Raw genomic sequence first — 15,970 nt, 5'->3', positions numbered from 1 at the left:
AACGACATCCCACTCCATGTCACCTTACCCAACACTATATCAAATCACCCAACACAATATCAAATCACCCAACACAATATCAAATTACCCAACACAATATCAAATTACCCAACACAATATCAAATTACCCAACACTATATCAAATTATCCAACACTATATCAAATTACCCAACACATTATCAAATCACTCAACACTATATCAAATTACTCGAAACACTATATCAAATTACTCAACACATTATCAAATTACCCAACACTATATCAAATTACCCAACACTATATCAAATCACCCAACACTATCTCAAATTACCTAACACATTATCAAATCACCCAACACTACATCAAATCACCCAACACATTATCAAATCACTCAACACTACATCAAATCACCCAACACTATCTCAAATTACCCAACACATTATCAAATCACCCAACACTACATCAAATCACCCAACACTATCTCAAATTACCCAACACATTACAAATCACCCAACTCCATATCAAATCACCAAACACTATATCAAATCACCCAACACTATATCAAATCACCCAACATCAAATCACCCACACCCACCACCACCTCACCACACCCCACCCAACACCACCTCACTCACCCACACAACCCCCACTCACCCAACACAACCTCAACTCACCCAACACAACCCCCAACTCACCCAACACAACCCCAACTCACCCAACACAACCCCACTCACCCAACACAGCCCCAACTCACCCTACACAACCCAACTCACCCAACACAACCCCAACTCACTCACCCAACACCACCCCACCCCACCCAACACAACCCCAACTCACCCTACACCACCCCAACTCACCCTACACCACCCCACTCACCCACACCAACACCCAACTCACCCAACACCACCCTAACTCACCCTACACCACCCCACTCACCCTACACCACCTCACTCACTCACACAACACAACCCCAACTCACATCCTACACCACCCCAACTCACCCAACACCACCCCACTCACCCAACACAACCCCAACTCACCCAACACAACCCCAACTCACCCAACACAACCCCAACTCACCCTACACCACCCCACTCACCCAACACCATATCACCTCACCCAACACCATATCACCTCATCCAACACCATATCACCTCATCCAACACCAGTCCACCTCAGTCAGCACCACCCCGCCTCACCCAACACAATATCACCTCACCCACACCACCCCACCTGACCCAACACCAACACCACCTCACCCAACCGACCTACTATAACATATCACATTATTGCCAATATAAACAGAAAACAACATGCATTATATGTCTGTCACACAACAGCGAGTTTTCACACTGAAAGAGCGCCCTACGGGCAAATATTGATAACAACAAAATTTTCAAACGTATAAAAGAACTATGTGTGTTTAAAACATTTACCTTCCAATCCACGTACGTACCTTTTTTATCCATTTCCTCCCTTTTAAGACGATCACCACGCAGATGATCACTACCAGAGACGCCACAACACATCCAACAATCAACCCCATGCTGAAACCTCGGTCAGGCTGCTGTTGGCCAGGTTGTTCGCCTGGGTTGTTTAAGAAACCTTCACCAGGTGCAACCAAGAAAAGTAATCAGGTTGCACCATCAAAATACTGTGTGCACCATGTTTAAACAATCCCATCACTGTCCTTTTATCAGACAGTGCATATCTGGAGGGCTGTTTTAAAAGATGGTTGCCTTCTGTAGTGTTGTTCATTTGTATACGCAGAGAACGTAATTAAGCACCCCCTGTATTTTTGCAATGATAAGTTTTCAACACGAACATAAAACTTCTCGTGCTGACCACGATGGAAAACGCGACATTTTCTCAACCGTATGATCATTTCACTCAAAATAATAACGACAAAATAATTGATGATGATAATTGCACATTTAAAAAATAAATTCATACAAAACCATTTCTGTACAAGTATGGCCCTGGAATGTTTAATGTTGAATTTATTGGTGTATGTGAACATTCAAAATGTCATTTTGCGTGTTCTTAGACGATTCAAGGTCAAAACCGAGTGCACCTTCATGTGAGTGCATGGCAACCAGCTTAACTAAGTTCTCTGTGTATAGATTAATTGCTTTGAACAGTCGGCAACAACTTGTGAACTGTCCGCCTACTGATCCTCTGAAGGGGCAGTCTACGCCATTCCTCGTGTAAAGCAGCTTTAAACTGGGCCAGGTTCTGTACAGGAGGATCCCTTTGTTGCAAACAACGACCAATCATGTCCCAGATATGCTCCAATGGGTTAACATCGGGGCTCATTCAATCGTGAGATATGTTAGGGGGTGCTTAACTAAGTTCTCTGTGTATAGATTAATTGCTTTGAACAGTCGGCAACAACTTGTGAACCATTACAAAGAGACCTATTACACAGTATTTGTTAGCTGTTTAACACCGCACTATTGATTGAGTGAGTGAATTTAGTTTTACGCCGCACTCAGCAATATTCTAGCTGTATGGCGGAGGTATGTAAATAATCGAGTCTGGACCAGGCAATCCAGTGATCAACAGCATGAGCATATATCAAAGCAACTGGGATAGGCTGACATGTGTCAACCAAGTCAGCGAGCCTGACCACCCGATCCCGTTAGTTGCCTCTTACGACAAGCATGGGTTACTGAGGTCCAAATCATATGAGGGGATACCGCTGGTGGTTAAGGTTTCGTATAATTGAGGAAATTTCTATTTCATTTACCTCTTTTATTAACTTGCAAATAGCTGTTGTAGTACAGGCTATATCCCTGAGATGATATGTTGCATTGGATGTTCTTATTGGCCTCGGGTCTTGTGACATTGACGAACAGGAGCTCGTTATTCTTCATAATAGTGCAGGCGCAAAGCTCTGAATTAGAAAAGTGAGTGAGTTTTTAGTTTTACGTCGCTTTTCGCAATATTCCAGCAATATAACGGTGGGGAACACCAGAAATGGGCTTCACACATTGTATCCATGTGGGGAATCGGTTAATTGCCTAACTCCGTTACTCCTTATTGTGATCCGATACCAGTGCTTCAAACAGTTCAACCTTAACATTGAGGTGTTCGGTAAGCTAAATACATTGATCACTGGTCCCTCGGGGTCCATGGGTTGATGTCCCCCTCGTTACCAGTGAACAACTTAGAAGAATATCAAGGCTCAAACGTTGGTCGTATTTCTCAAACCTTCGGGTATGGTGCTTGTAAACCATAAAACATAAATAAAACATTCAAACCAACGATCAAAGGTTTTTGGTTTGTTTTACACCGCACTCAGCAAGTTCCTAGCTACATGGCTGCCGTCTGTAAATAATCGAGTCTGGACCAGACAATCCAGTGATCAACAACATGATCATCGATCTGCGCAACTTGGGTACGATGACATGTGTCAACCAAGCGAGCCTGAACACCTGGGCCCTTATTCTCGAAACGTTCGTAGCCCTAAGAATTCTTAACATTGATCGTAACATTGATGTGTTAAGAATGGGCTTAAGAAGTTCGTAAGGCTACGAACGTTTCGAGAATAGCTAGCCTGATCCCGTTAGTCGCCTCTTACGACAAGCCAGGGCCCTTATTCTCGAAACCAATTCTAACCCGGATCTTTAAGAATGGTCAAAAGGTAGGACTTCCGGTTCGCCTATGTTGGACGCCGGATCTTCAAGTGAGCATGGGACGCCACTGAGCCTAGCAAAGCGCTGCAGCGTAGACGAGTGGATCACGGTCCAGATCTTTAAGGAAACATACCTTGGGAAATAGGTTCATCGTCAATGTACCAGGCTATACTGTTTTGATGGGGTCTGCCGTCCGACCATTTCGCGTCACAGATAAATTTAGCCGTATCCCCCTCTTTCACAATTTTTGGTGAAGGTCGTTTTTCCCAGATATATGTAGCTGGAATGAAAACAAACGAAAACTGTTTTAGAGAGTGGGTTTAGTTTTACGCCGCTTTTAGCAACATTCCAGCAATATCATGCCGGGGGACACACATTTGTAACCATGAGGGGAATTGAACCTAGTCCTTCTGCGTGACGAGCGAACGCTTTAACCACTGGGCTTCCCCTACGCCCGCAAAACTGTTTAGGACTTGACAATATTTCTGCTGCTTGGTGGCCCTGATTCGACCTTGAGGTTAGAATAAGACATTGGGCCAAATTCTAAACATTTGTAAGGAGCGATGGGGTAGCCTAGTAGTTAAAGCGTCCGCTTGTTACACCGAAGGCCCAGGTTCGATTCCCCACATGGGTGCAATGTGTGAAAGCCATTCTGTGGTCCACAAATCTTTCTGGAATATAACTAAAAGTGGCGTAAACCCACTCACTCACTCACTCACTCACTTAACATAGAAAATCTTTCCGTAAGATGGGCTAATATCGACTCGACATTCGTTTTTCATAGTCCTCACCACGAACTTCTATTTCTCGTGTGCAAATGACTGGATCTCCGCTCTGCGTGTGACAGATACACGTGTACGCCCCGGAGTCGTTATGGTCAACTTGGTCAATGACCAGCCGCCTGTTGTACATGTCCGCCGATGTGTTCACTTTTGACGGCCGGGGAATCTGCCATGTTACATTGGGATCCACCGCCTGTGCTCTGAAAAAAGGTATATATTCTGTAGCCCTTGACCTGATGAATGTGGTTGATGTATTATAATGTGTAGCGCTTGACCTGATGAATGTGGTTGATGTATTATGTTGTGTAACTCATGACATGATGAATGTGGTTGATGTATTATATTGTGTACCGCTTGGCCCGATGAATATGGTTGATGTATTATATTGTGTAACGCTTCACCTGATGAATGAAGTTTATGTATTATATTGTGTAGTTTTTGACCAGATAAATGTGGTTGATGTACTGTATTGTGTAGCTCTTGACCTGATGAATTTGGCGGAAGTATTATATTGTGTAGATCTTGACATGATGAATGTGGTTGATGTATTATATTGTGTACCGCATAACCTGATGAATGTGGCTGATGTATTATATTGTGTAGCTCTTGACCTGATGAATGTGGTTGATGTACTATATTGTGTAGCTCTTGACCTGATGAATTTGGCTGAAGTATTATATTGTGTAGATCTTGACATGATCAATGTGGTTGATGTATTATATTGTGTACCGCATAACCTGATGAATGTGGCTGATGTATTATATTGTGTAGCGCTTGACCTGATGAATGTGGTTGATGTACTATATAATATTGATGTATGTGCTTGCCCGATGTGTACCGCTTGGCCCGATGAATGTGGTTGATATATTATATTGTGTAACGCTTCACATGATGAATGTGGTTGATGTATTATATTGTGTAGTTCTTGACCTGATAAATGTGGTTGATGTACTATATTGATGTAGCTCTTGACCTGATGAATGTGTTTGATGTATTATATTGTGTACCTCTTGACCTGATGAACGTGCTCGATGTATTATGTTGTGTACCGCATGACCTGATGAATGTGGTTGATGTATTATATTTTGTAGCTCTTGACCTGATGAATGTGCTTGATGAATTATATTGTGTAGCTCTTGACCTGACGAATAAGGTTGATGTATCATACTGTGTAGCTTTTGGCCTGCTAAATGTGGTTGATGTATTATATTGTGTAGCTCTTGACCTCATGAACGTGCTCGATGTATTATGTTGTGTACCGCATGACCTGATGAATGTGGTTGATGTATTATATTTTGTAGCTCTTGACCTGATGAATGTGCTTGATGAATTATATTGTGTAGCTCTTGACCTGACGAATAAGGTTGATGTATCATACTGTGTAGCTTTTGGCCTGCTAAATGTGGTTGATGTATTATATTGTGTAGCTCTTGACCTCATGAACGTGCTCGATGTATTATGTTGTGTACCGCATGACCTGATGAATGTGGTTGATGTATTAAATTGTGTAGCTCTTGACCTGACGAATGTGGTTGATGTATCATATTGTGTAGCTCTTGCCCTGCTAAATGTGGTTGATGTATTATATTGTGTAGCTTTTCCCCTGATGAATGTGTTTGATGTATTATATTGTGTAGTTCTTGACCTGACGAATGTGGTTGATGTATTATATTGTGTAAAGCTTGACCTGATAAATGTAGTTGATGTATTATATTGTGTAGCTCTTGGTCTGATAAATGTGGTTGATGTATCATATTGTGTAGCGTTTGACCTAATGAATGTGGCTGATGTATTATATTGTGTAGCTCTTGACCTGATGAATGTGGTTGATGTACTATATTGTGTAGCTCTTGACCTGATGAATTTGGCTGAAGTATTATATTGTGTAGATCTTGACATGATCAATGTGGTTGATGTATTATATTGTGTACCGCTTCACCTGATAAATGTGTTTGATGTATTATATTGTGTAGCTCTTGACCTGATGAACGTGCTCGATGTATTATGTTGTGTACCGCTTCACCTGATGAATGTGGTTGATGTATTGTATTGTGTAGCTCTTGACATGATGAATGTGGTTGATGTATTATAATGTGTAGCGCTTGACCTGATGAATGTGGTTGATGTATTATATTGTGTAGCTCTTCATCTGATGAATGTGGTTGATGAATTAAATTGTGTAGCTCTTGGCCTGACGAATGTAGCTGATGTGTTATATTGTGTAGCTCTTGACCTCATGAACAAAATTGATGTATTAAATTGTGTAGCTTTTGACCTCATGAATGTGGAGGATGATTTATATTGTGTACAGTATGGCCTGACAAATGTGGCTGATGTATTAAATTGTGTAGCTCTTGACCTGATAAATGTAGTTGATGTATGATATTGTGTAGCTCTTCATCTCATGAATGTGGTTGATGAATTATTTTGTGTAGCTCTTGGCCTGACGAATGTAGCTGATGTATTATATTGTGTAGCTCTTGACCTCATGAACAAAATTGATGTATTATATTGTGTAGCTCTTGACCTGATGAATGTGGTTGATGTATTATATTTGTAGCTCTTGACCTGATGAATGTGGTTGATGTATTATATTGTGTAGCTCTTGACCTGATGAATGTGGTTGATGTATTATATTGTGTAGATCTTGACCTCATGAATGTGGTTGATGTGTTATATTGTGTAGATCTTGACCTGATGAATGTGGCTATTGTATTATATTGTGGATGTCTTGACCTAATGAATGTGGTTGATGTATTATATTGTGTAGATCTTTACCTCAAGAATGTGGTTGATTTATTATGTGTTGTAACGCTTCACCTGATGAATGTGGTTGATGTATTATATTGTGCAGCTATTGACCTGATGAATGTGGTTGATGTATTACATACTGTAGCTCTTGACCTGATGAATGAGGTTGATGTATTATAGACTGTAGCTCTTGACCTGATGAATGTGGTTGATGTATTATATAGTGTAGCTCTTGGCCTGATGAATGTGCTTAATGTTTTATATTGTGCAACTCTTGACCTGACCAATGTGCTTGATGTATTATATAGTATAGCTCTTGACCTGACGAATGTAGTTGATGTATTATATTGTGTAGCTCTTGACCTGATGAATGTGGTTGATGTATTATATTGTGCAGCTGTTGACCTGATGAATGTGGTTGATGTCTTATATTGTGTACCGCTTGACCTGATGAATATGGCTGATGGATTATATAGTGTAGCTCTTGACCTGATGAATGTGGTTGATGTATTATATTGTGTAGCTCTTGACCTGATGAATGTGGTTGATGTATTATATTGTGTAGCTCTTGACCTGATGAATGTGGTTGATGTATTATATTGTGTAGCGCTTGACCTGATGAATGTGGTTGATGTATTATATTGTGTAGCTCTTGACCTGATGAATGTGGGTTGATGTATTATATTATTGTAGCTCTTGACCTGATGAATGTGGTTGATGTATTATATTGTGTAGCCTCTTGACCTGATGAATGTGGTTGATGTATTATATTGTGTAGCTCTTTGACCTGATGAATGTGGTTGATGTATTATATTGTGTAGCTCTTGACCTGACCAATGTGCTTGATGTATTATATAGTATAGCTCTTGACCTGACGAATGTAGTTGATGTATTATATTGTGTAGCTCTTGACCTGATGAATGTGGTTGATGTATTATATTGTGCAGCTGTTGACCTGATGAATGTGGTTGATGTCTTATATTGTGTACCGCTTGACCTGATGAATATGGCTGATGGATTATATAGTGTAGCTCTTGACCTGATGAATGTGGTTGATGTATTATATTGTGTAACTCTTGACCTGACGAATGTGGTTGATGTATTATATTGTGTAGCTCTTGACCTGATGAATGTGGTTGATGTATTATATAGTGTAGCTCTTGACCTGATGAATGTGGTTGATGTATTATATTGTGTAACGCTTGACCTGACGAATGTGGTTGATGTATTATATTGTCTAGCTGTTGACCTGATGAATGTGGTTGATGTATTATATTGTGTAGCTCTTGACCTGATGAATGTGGTTGATGTATTATATTGTGCACGTCTTGACCTTATGATTGTGGTTGATGTATTATATTGTGTAGCTCTTGACCTGACGAATGTGGTTGATGTATTATATAGTGTAGCGCTTGACCTGATGAATGTGGTAGATGTATTATATTTTGTAGCTGTTGACCTGATGAATGTAGTTGATGTATTATATTGTGTAGCTCTTGACCTTATGAATGTGGTTGATGTATTATATTGTGTACCGTTTGACCTGATGAATGTGGATGATGCATTATGATGTGTAACGCTTCACCTTATGAAGGTGGTTGATGTATTATATAGTGTAACGCTTGACCTGACGAATGTGGTTTATGTTTTATATAGTGTAGCTCTTGACCTGATGAATGTGGTTGATGTATTATATTGTGTAGATCTTTACCTCAAGAATGTGGTTGATGTCTTATGTTGGGTAGATCTTGACCTGTTGAATGTGGTTGATGTATTATATTGTGTACCGTTTGACCTGATGAATGTGGTTGATGCATTATGTTGTGTAACGCTTCACCTGACGAATGTAGTTGATGTATTATATTGTGTAGCTCTTGACCTGATGAATGTGGTTGATGTATTATATTGTGCAGCTGTTGACCTGATGAATGTGGTTGATGTCTTATATTGTGTACCGCTTGACCTGATGAATATGGCTGATGGATTATATAGTGTAGCTCTTGACCTGATGAATGTGGTTGATGTATTATATTGTGCAGCTGTTGACCTGATGAATGTGGTTGATGTCTTATATTGTGTACCGCTTGACCTGATGAATATGGCTGATGGATTATATAGTGTAGCTCTTGACCTGATGAATGTGGTTGATGTATTATATTGTGTAACGCTTGACCTGACGAATGTGGTTGATGTATTATATTGTGTAGCTCTTGACCTGATGAATGTGGTTGATGTATTATATTGTGTAGCTCTTGACCTGATGAATGTGGTTGATGTATTATATTGTGTAGCGCTTGACCTGACGAATGTGGTTGATGTATTATATTGTGTAGCTCTTGACCTGATGAATGTGGTTGATGTATTATATTGTGTAGCTCTTGACCTGATGAATGTGGTTGATGTATTATATTGTGTAGCTCTTGACCTGATGAATGTGGTTGATGTATTATATTGTGTAGCTCTTGACCTGATGAATGTGGTTGATGTATTATATAGTGTAGCTCTTGACCTGATGAATGTGGTTGATGTATTATATTTTGTAGCTGCTTGACCTGATGAATGTGGTTGATGTATTATATTGTGTAGCCCTTGACCTGATGAATGTGGTTGATGTATTATATTGTGTACCGTTTGACCTGATGAATGTGGTTGATGCATTATATTGTGTAACGCTTCACCTGATGAAGGTGGTTGATGTATTATATAGTGTAACGACCTTGACCTGACGAATGTGGTTTGATGTATTATATAGTGTAGCTCTTGACCTGATGAATGTGGTTGATGTATTATATTGTGTAGATCTTGACCTGATGAATGTGGTTGATGTATTATGTTGTGTAGCTCTTGACCTGTTGAATGTGGTTGATGTATTATATTGTGTACCGCTCTTGACCTGATGAATGTGGTTGATGCATTATATTGTGTAACGCTTGACCTGATGAATGTGGTTGATGTATTATATTGTGTAGCTCTTGACCTGATGAATGTGGCTGATGTATTATATTGTGCAGCCTTGACCTGATGAATGTGGTTGATGTATTATATTGTGTAGCTTGACCTGATGAATGTGGTTGATGTATTATATTTTTGTAGCTCTTGACCTGATGAATGTGGTTGATGTATTATATTGTGTAGCTCTTGACCTGATGAATGTGGTTGATGTATTATATTGTGTAGCCCTTGACCTGATGAATGGTTGATGTATTATATTATTGTAGCTCTTGACCTGACGAATGTGGTTGATGTATTATATTGTGTAGCTCTTGACCTGATGAATGTGGTTGATGTATTATATTGTGTACCGCTTGACCTGATGAATGTGGTTGATGTATTATATTGTGTAGCGCTTGACCTGATGAATGTGGTTGATGTATTATATTGTGTAGCTCTTTGACCTGATGAATGTGGTTGATGTATTATATTGCGTGTAGCTCTTGACAAATGTGGATGAATGTGGTTGATGTATTATATTTGTAGCTCTGACCTGATGAATATGGTTGATGTATTATATTGTGTAGCTCTTGACCCTGACGAATGTGGTTGATGTATTATATTGTGTAGCTCTTGACCTGATGAATGTGGTTGATGTATTATATTGTGTAGCTCTTGACCTGATGAATGTGGTTGATGTATTATATTGTGTAGCTCTTGACCTGACGAATGTGGTTGATGTATTATATTGTGTAAGCGCTTGACCTGATGAATGTGGTTGATGTATTATATTGTGTAGCTCTTGACCTGATGAATGTGGTTGATGTATTATATTGTGTAGCTCTTGACCTGATGAATGTGGTTGATGTATTATATTTGTGTAGCTCTTGACCTGATGAATGTGGTTGATGTATTATATTGTGTAGCTCTTGACCTGATGAATGTGGTTGATGTATTATATTGTGTAGCTCTTGACCTGATGAATGTGGTTGATGTATTATATTGTGTAGCGCTTGACCTGATGAATGTGGTTGATGTATTATATTGTGTAGCGGTTGACCTGATCTTGACCTGATGAATGTGGTTGATGTATTATATTGTGTAGCGCTTGACCTGATGAATGTGGTTGATGTATTATATTGTGTACTCTTGACCTGATGAATGTGGTTGATGTATTATATTGTGTAGGTCTTGACCTGATGAATGTGGTTGATGTATTATATTGTGTAGCTCTTGACCTGATGAATGTGGTTGATGTATTATATTGTGTAGCTCTTGACCTGACGAATGTGGTTGATGTATTATATTGTGTAGCTCTTGACCTGATGAACGTGGTTGATGTATTATATAGCTCTTTGACTGACCTGATGAATGTGGTTGATGTATTATATTTATATGTAGCTCTTGACCTGACGAATGTGGTTGATGTATTATATTGTGTAGCTCTTGACCTGATGAATGTGGTTGATGTATTATATTGTGTAGCTCTTGACCTGATGAATGTGATTGATGTATTATATTGTGTAGCTCTTGACCCTCTGATGAATGTGGTTGATGTATTATATTGTGTAGCTCTTGACCTGATGAATGTGGTTGATGTATTATATTGTGTAGCTCTTGACCTGATGAATGTGGTTGATGTATTATATTGTGTAGCTCTTGACCTGATGAATGTGGTTGATGTATTATATTGTTGTAGCTCTTGACCTGATGAATGTGGTTGATGTATTATATTGTGTAGCTCTTGACCTGATGAATGTGGTTGATGTATTATATTGTGTAGCTCTTGACCTGATGAATGTGGTTGATGTATTATATTGTGTAGCTCTTGACCTGATGAATGTGGTTGATGTATTATATTTGTGTAGCTCTTGACCTGATGAATGGTTGATGTATTATATTGTGTAGCTCTTGACCTGACGAATGTGGTTGATGTATTATATTGTGTAGCTCTTGACCCTGATGAATGTGGTTGATGTATTATATTGTGTAGCTCTTGACCTGATGAATGTGGTTGATGTATTATATTGTGTAGCTCTTGACCTGATGAATGTGGTTGATGTATTATATTGTGTAGCGCTTGACCTGATGAATGTGGTTGATGTATTATATTGTGTAGCTCTTGACCTGATGAATGTGGTTGATGTATTATATTGTGTAGCTCTTGACCTGACGAATGTGGTTGATATTATTATATTGTATAGCTCTTGACCTGACGAATGTGGTTGATGTATTATATTGTGTAGCTCTTGACCTGATGAATGTGGTTGATGTATTATATTGTGTAGCTCTTGACCTGATGAATGTGGTTGATGTATTATATTGTGTAGCTCTTGACCTGATGAATGTGGTTGATGTATTATATTGTGTAGCTCTTGACCTGATGAATGTGGTTGATGTATTATATTGTGTAGCTCTTGACCTGATGAATGTGGTTGATGTATTATATATTGTGTAGCTCTTGACCTGATGAATGTGGTTGATGTATTATATTGTGTAGCTCTTGACCTGATGAATGTGGTTGATGTATTATATTGTGTAGCTCTTGACCTGATGAATGTGGTTGATGTATTATATTGTGTAGCTCTTGACCTGATGAATGTGGCTGATGTATTATATTGTGTAGCGCTTGACCTGATGAATGTGGTTGATGTATTATATTGTGTAGCTCTTGACCTGATGAATGTGGTTGTTGTATTATATTGTGTAGCTCTTGACCTGAATGAATGTGGTTGATGTATTATATTGTGTAGCTCTTGACCTGATGAATGTGGTTGATGTATTATATTGTGTAGCTCTTGACCTGATGAATGTGGTTGATGTATTATATTGTGTAGCTCTTGACCTGATGAATGTGGTTGATGTATTATATTGTGTAGCTCTTGACCTGATGAATGTGGTTGATGTATTATATTGTGTAGCTCTTGACCTGATGAATGTGGTTGATGTATTATATTGTGTAGCTCTTGACCTGATGAATGTGGTTGATGTATTATATTGTGTAGCTCTTGACCTGATGAATGTGGTTGATGTATTATATTGTGTAGCTCTTGACCTGATGAATGTGGTTGATGTATTATATTTGTGTAGCTCTTGACCTGATGAATGTGGTTGATGTATTATATTGTGTAGCTCTTGACCTGATGAATGTGGTTGATGTATTATATTGTGTAGCTCTTGACCTGATGAATGTGGTTGATGTATTATATTGTGTAGCTCTTGACCTGATGAATGTGGTTGATGTATTATATTGTGTAGCTCTTGACCTGATGATGAATGTGGTTGATGTATTATATTGTGTAGCGCTTGACCTGATGAATGTGGTTGATGTATTATATTGTGTAGCTCTTGACCTGATGAATGTGGTTGATGTATTATATTGTGTAGCTCTTGACCTGATGAATGTGGTTGATGTATTATATTGTGTACCGCTTGACCCGATGAATGTGGTTGTTATATTATATTGTGTAACGCTTCACATGATGAATGTGGTTGATGTATTATATTGTGTAGTTCTTGACCTGATGAATGTGGTTGATGTATTATATTGTGTAGCTCTTGACCTGATGAATGTGGTTGATGTATTATATTGTGTAGCTCTTGACCTGATGAATGTGGTTGATGTATTATATTGTGTAGATCTTGACCTGATGAATGTGGTTGATGTATTATATTGTGTACCTCTTGACCTGATGAATGTGGTTGATGTATTATATTGTGTAGCTCTTGACCTGACGAATGTGGTTGATGTATTATATTGTGTAGCTCTTGACCTGATGAATGTGGTTGATGTATTATATTGTGTAGCTCTTGACCTGATGAATGTGGTTGATGTATTATATTGTGTAGCTCTTGACCTGATGAATGTGGTTGATGTATTATATTGTGTAGCTCTTGACCTGATGAATGTGGTTGATGTATTATATTGTGTAGCTCTTGACCTGATGAATGTGGTTGATGTCTTATATTGTGTACCGTTTGACCTGATGAATATGGCTGATGGATTATATAGTGTAGCTCTTGACCTGATGAATGTGGTTGATGTATTATATTGTGTAACGCTTGACCTGACGAATGTGGTTGATGTATTATATTGTGTAGCTCTTGACCTGATGAATGTGGTTGATGTATTATATAGTGTAGCTCTTGACCTGATGAATGTGGTTGATGTATTATATTGTGTAACGCTTGACCTGACGAATGTGGTTGATGTATTATATTGTCTAGCTGTTGACCTGATGAATGTGGTTGATGTATTATATTGTGTAGCTCTTGACCTGATAAATGTGGTTGATGTATCATATTTTGTAGCTCTTGACCTTATGATTGTGGTTGATGTATTATATTGTGTAGCTCTTGACCTGACGAATGTGGTTGATGTATTATATAGTGTAGCGCTTGACCTGATGAATGTGGTAGATGTATTATATTTTGTAGCTGTTGACCTGATGAATGTAGTTGATGTATTATATTGTGTAGCTCTTGACCTTATGAATGTGGTTGATGTATTATATTGTGTACCGTTTGACCTGATGAATGTGGATGATGCATTATGATGTGTAACGCTTCACCTTATGAAGGTGGTTGATGTATTATATAGTGTAACGCTTGACCTGACGAATGTGGTTTATGTTTTATATAGTGTAGCTCTTGACCTGATGAATGTGGTTGATGTATTATATTGTGTAGATCTTTACCTCAAGAATGTGGTTGATGTCTTATGTTGGGTAGATCTTGACCTGTTGAATGTGGTTGATGTATTATATTGTGTACCGTTTGACCTGATGAATGTGGTTGATGCATTATGTTGTGTAACGCTTCACCTGACGAAGTCGTTGATGTATTATATTGTGTAGCTCTTGACCTGATGAATGTGGTTGATGTATTATATTGTGCAGCTGTTGACCTGATGAATGTGGTTGATGTATTATATTGTGTAGCTCTTGACCTGATAAATGTGGTTGATGTATCATATTTTGTAGCTCTTGACCTTATGATTGTGGTTGATGTATTATATTGTGTAGCTCTTGACCTGACGAATGTGGTTGATGTATTATATAGTGTAGCGCTTGACCTGATGAATGTGGTAGATGTATTATATTTTGTAGCTGTTGACCTGATGAATGTAGTTGATGTATTATATTGTGTAGCTCTTGACCTTATGAATGTGGTTGATGTATTATATTGTGTACCGTTTGACCTGATGAATGTGGATGATGCATTATGATGTGTAACGCTTCACCTTATGAAGGTGGTTGATGTATTATATAGTGTAACGCTTGACCTGACGAATGTGGTTTATGTTTTATATAGTGTAGCTCTTGACCTGATGAATGTGGTTGATGTATTATATTGTGTAGATCTTTACCTCAAGAATGTGGTTGATGTCTTATGTTGGGTAGATCTTGACCTGTTGAATGTGGTTGATGTATTATATTGTGTACCGTTTGACCTGATGAATGTGGTTGATGCATTATGTTGTGTAACGCTTCACCTGACGAATGTAGTTGATGTATTATATTGTGTAGCTCTTGACCTGATGAATGTGGTTGATGTATTATATTGTGCAGCTGTTGACCTGATGAATGTGGTTGATGTATTATATTGTGTACCGCTTGACCTGATGAATGTGGCTGATGGATTATATTGTGTAGGGCTTGACCTTATGAATGTGGTTGATGTATCATATTGTGCACGTCTTGACCTGATGATTGTGGCTGATGTATTATATTGTGTAGCGCTTGACCTGATGAATGTTGTTGATGTATTATATTGTGTAGATCATGACCTGATGAATGTCGTTGATATATTATATTGTGTAGCTCTTGACCTGTTGAATGTGGTTCATGTATTATATTGGATAGGTCTTGACCTGACGAATGTGGTTGA

Source organism: Haliotis rubra, unplaced genomic scaffold (genome assembly GCF_003918875.1).
Source record: "Haliotis rubra isolate DU_JTF1 unplaced genomic scaffold, ASM391887v1 Scf324, whole genome shotgun sequence".
Taxonomy (NCBI): Eukaryota; Metazoa; Mollusca; class Gastropoda; order Lepetellida; family Haliotidae; genus Haliotis; species Haliotis rubra.
Note: the sequence above shows the minus strand (reverse complement) of the source record.